This window comes from Rhinoderma darwinii, chromosome 11, assembly GCF_050947455.1.
Source record: "Rhinoderma darwinii isolate aRhiDar2 chromosome 11, aRhiDar2.hap1, whole genome shotgun sequence".
In the NCBI taxonomy this organism is placed as follows: domain Eukaryota; kingdom Metazoa; phylum Chordata; class Amphibia; order Anura; family Rhinodermatidae; genus Rhinoderma; species Rhinoderma darwinii.
In genome coordinates, this window is record NC_134697.1 from 30,321,723 (window position 1) to 30,326,461 (window position 4,739).

The window sequence follows — 4,739 nt, forward strand, 5'->3', positions numbered from 1 at the left end:
CACTGAATTCTGTGCATAAAGCTCTTCAGCTTATTTTGGCACGATGGACTAGTGCTGGAGTTTTTGTTTTACTGTAGGAAATCCGATCATTGAAGATTTCTTGAACTTTTTCCTCCATTTTAATAAGCAGCTTACCGTTAGTAAGATCTGGGACAAACTAACCTGTGTATGGTCAACATAAAAAGCACCTACACCTTAGAAAAAAAATAATGTTTTCCTATAAATCAATAGTACATGTAATATATCTTATGCACTGATCACTCGCTTTAAATTTACTGATAAAATCCGTACACAGGAGTTGACAGATCAGGTTACAGCTGCTGCCCACAGAAGTCTATGGAGAGGGGAGCTGGTGGAGGGATACAGATAGAGACACAAAAACTGTCTAGCAAGTGTCTTATCTCACCTCAGATGAGATATTAACACTGCGCATTACTGCTGTATAATCTCCATGCTGCTGCTTCTATAGGTGTGATAGGGGGACCGGGATTCTCTTCTCTCTAGATGCTATGATGTCTCCCATACACAGCACAGTCTGCTCCCCTCTGGAACAGAGTTTAGGGAAAACTGAGCATTAGAAATGGATCCTAAAAAAGGGGGAAAACTGCTGAAAAATTCAGGTTACAAGTCCTATAATGGTCAGATATAGTGTTATTCCTCATGTACCCACACATGACTGCTAAATCTGAAAAGTCACCTGAAAAGGTACAGTATAGGTATGCTTTAAGACATATAAGTAATACTACTTTTACTAAATCGTACAATGTTTCTCTAGTAACTACTATGCAGTTAAAGGGAATCTGTCATCAGATTTTAACCCTATAAACCCTTAACACCACTAAATAGGTGCTGGGGAAACAAATTCATCCACACGCGGCATACTTATGAATCATTAAGGGTATGTTTACACGCACTATTTTCAGACGTAATTCGGGCGTTTTAACGCCTCAAATTACGCCTTAAAAAACTGCTCTATTACGCCTAAAAACATCTGCCCATTGCTTGCAATGGGAATTACGATGTTCTGTTCCCACAAGCCTTTATTTTATGCGTCGCTGTCAAAATACGGTGCGTAAAATGACGGCTCGTTAAAAGAAGTGCAGGACACTTATCGGGACGTTTTTGAAGGCGTTTTTCATTGACTCCATTGACAAATGGCTCCAAAAACGCCGCGAAAATCACGAGTTGCTACAAAAACGTCTGAAAATCAGGAGCGGTTTTCGCCTGAAAACCGCTCGGTATTTTCAGATGTTTTTGGTCACTACGTGTGAACATACCCTAAGTGTCCACTGGGCGTTTTTCCATCTGTTCAATGTACTAAGATATTGATGCCAACCTCTCCACTCGTTTGATGTCTCCTGGAAAAAAATGTCTGATAAGGCAGGAAACGTAAATCAAGAGCAGAGTGGAGAGTGGAGTGGAGTGGAGAGTTTTGGGAAGGTTTGCCACCAATAACGCAGGACACTTTAACGATAAAAGATCGCCCAGCAAACACTTAATGACTCATATGCCGTGTAAGTGAATAAAATATCTTCTCTTCAACATACTGTTTATGTTAGCAAATATGGGGATGTTTAAACTTGTTTCCCCAGCACCTATTTAGAGTCTATGGAGAACTGTTCAGAGTCTGTGGAGGTCAAATCTGCTGACAATTTCCCTTTAAATGCAAATTAAGTTACTGATTTACTGTTGCAAGAAAGAAAAAGTAAATCTTTGGCGTTTTGCTCTGCTGTTTTTATCGAGGACTGTGGAATTCCTCTTTGCAGCCTGTAGATGTCTCTGTAAAAAACATATTACATAATAACGTACAAGGTGAAAGATTGCTCCATAGAAAGCATACCGCTTACAAAATCTGTCATAAGCGAGCTTCAGGAATGCGTAATATTTTTGGATAACATATTTTGCACATATTAAGAGAGGAACTATAGGGAAATCTTCAAGCAAAACTGAAACTTCAGTATTGGTACTTTTCCCCCACCCCCCCCATTAGTTTTGTTTCTCTCTAGTGCCCCCTTCTTTCCAAGATTTAAGTCGGTGATCTACCAGTCATGACCTGACCTTGGCTCCTCTCTTTCTAGGATCGGAGGCAGATTGAATCCTCCTCATATGATGTGCCTTCTGTTTTCCTATGACATGTATAAGATTCAGCCTGCACAGTCATAGCTGTTTTAAGGGTCCGTACAAGAACCATATATTTATTAGGAATGGTGTTGGATTACGCCAGCTAAGCATTCCCTGCTTTTTCCTGATTCAGATACGATTCCATTCTCTGTACCAAATATATAGCTCCTATACATAGACTTCATTCAAGTGGCTGTTGCGAGGCTAAGGGTACAGAGCAATAATATAGCACCCAAGGCACCCTATTGGGCAATACTCTCCAAATTTCATACGTAGGTTTTATTTCTGTCAAATGATAAGGAATCTGACAGAAAAACTAATTGTGGCATGCTCTATTAGATACCATATTACAGCTTTGCTTCTAGGGGAGATACATGCGCAATATGGAGGCAACATACAAAGGTACACGGGTGCAGGCTATGGACCCCATATTACAGCAGTGTACACAAGGCCCACGTTTTGTACTGCTCTAGGGAAATTTATTTTCCTTTTACGGTTTGAACCAGTCATTTCCCAGTACATTTTCAGGAAAAACATTATTTCCTCTAATGTATTTACAGAGGGCACCATTATAATAAGATTTGCAGATACACATCTCCTTTATGTATTTAAAAGCTCTGTACACCATACACATTTGTATTTAAAAAAATAAAATAAAATAGTGTGTTTGGTGCAACTTTCTATTAAAAATTATTTTTACTTTTTAAGATACAGCTGCTTTGTATCCTGTATATAGATCAGCTGTATCGTGCTGAAGCATGTATCCATCAGGTCAGCGGCACTGTCGGGTTCAGTGTTAGCGGGTCCTTCGTGTTACTGATCACATCTAAGTTCATAACTTAGATGTGATCGATAACCGGTAGATCCTGCGCCGCTGACACTGAGCCAGTCATTCCCGCTGACCTGACTGATTCAGGAATCAGCGCTAGCTACATCTGATCTATATACAGAATACAAAGCAGCTGTATCTCAAAGTTAAAATAATTTTTAATAAAAAGTAATTAGAAAGTTGCACCAAACACACTTTTATTAATAATAAAAAAAAAACCTTTTCAAAGGCGTACATAGCGTTTTAGATTCCCATTTTGCATTCAATAATGCAGGGATGTGATTGATGTTGTTCCAAGAACTTTGAACCCCTTTGCAAACATGTTTTGCTGCAGTGCATGCAACTAGAAAAGAAACCTTGCAAATAGTCTTAGATTAAAAAATATCCTACTGTTTTGTGTGTACAGCAAAACAATGTGTGTCCATGGTTACAGACCAGAAACAACCCCTGTGTAGTTTGATCCTGCGGTCATATTTGGCTATTAATGAATATGCTTCAAAAATAATAATTGGCATAATATAGGTAATGGCAGCTCCAATCGAATATTTGAGTAATGCTTATTATAGTTCATTTGTATTCATTATACTTAATTGTGCTAATGCGGTACATCCATTTATAACCCTTGATGGTAATGGGAAATAGGTGGGAAGTTATGGGTTTATGTTTTGTGTATGATTGTCATGTAAGCAAAAAAGATTGTGCAATAAAAATATAATTAAAGGTAAAAGGTAGCAAAAATGTACATGCCTCTTAAAAAAAAAAAAAAAAAAAAAAAGAAGAACCTTTATCATTTTTATGAACTTTATTTCTATTCAGTATTGCTTTCCACATCTTATAGTGGATGTCATGGCTGTGATGGGGGACAAGTATAAATCTCTATTGTAATTGTGTTTCTCGAATCTATACTTCAGAGAAAACCATGTAGTTGCTTAGTAAACTTCACACACACAATCTGTGTTTTTATATTCTATTTAGGAAAGACGAAAGGAGAAAATAGATAAACTTAGATGTAGCCATGACTACCAGAGTTAAAACACCCACTGTTTACATTGCTGGCTGAATTCAGAAAACTTGGAAATAATGCAGAATATAAATGAAGGTCCATTTACTCGAGTAGATAATCGTATTAGCGATCTTCGATACAAATTCTATAAGCAATTGAATACCGACTATAGATACACACGATATTGTCTGATCGGTTATCAATCAAACAATTCATGTTTACATACCACAATGTCTGAACAACCATCATTTTTATGTTCGCATAAACTATTATCTGTATCATCAAGCAGATTGTTCATTAGCGTCGGAATCTGACCGATTAGCTGCTCATGTAAATAGGCCTTAAAGTTCTTAAGTTCCTCGTATTCTGGATGATCAACTTTATTTACACAACTATTTAGCATCCCATTGAGTATGATAATCATGTTTAAAGGATAAAGTACTTTAGTAAAAAAAAAAAAAAAGCAAATCCAGTATATATCAGGTCACTAAACTAAGTATTTTTAAAAGGTGTTCTGTATGTTCTCCATAACAACTGAACACCGTATCTTTATGGCGACCATTAAGGAACTATTCTACAGCGATGTGAAAACGCGTGGCCGCATGTCACAGACAGTCGAGCACCCAGTCGAGAATGCCGAAACCGTTCTTACTGTTTCTATCTTCTCGATATCTGTATACACAACGCTCAAAGCTTTAAAGAGGCTCTGTCACCAGATTTTCAAACCCCTATCTCGTATTGCAGCAGATCGGTGCTGCAATGTAGATTACAGTAACGTTTTGTTTT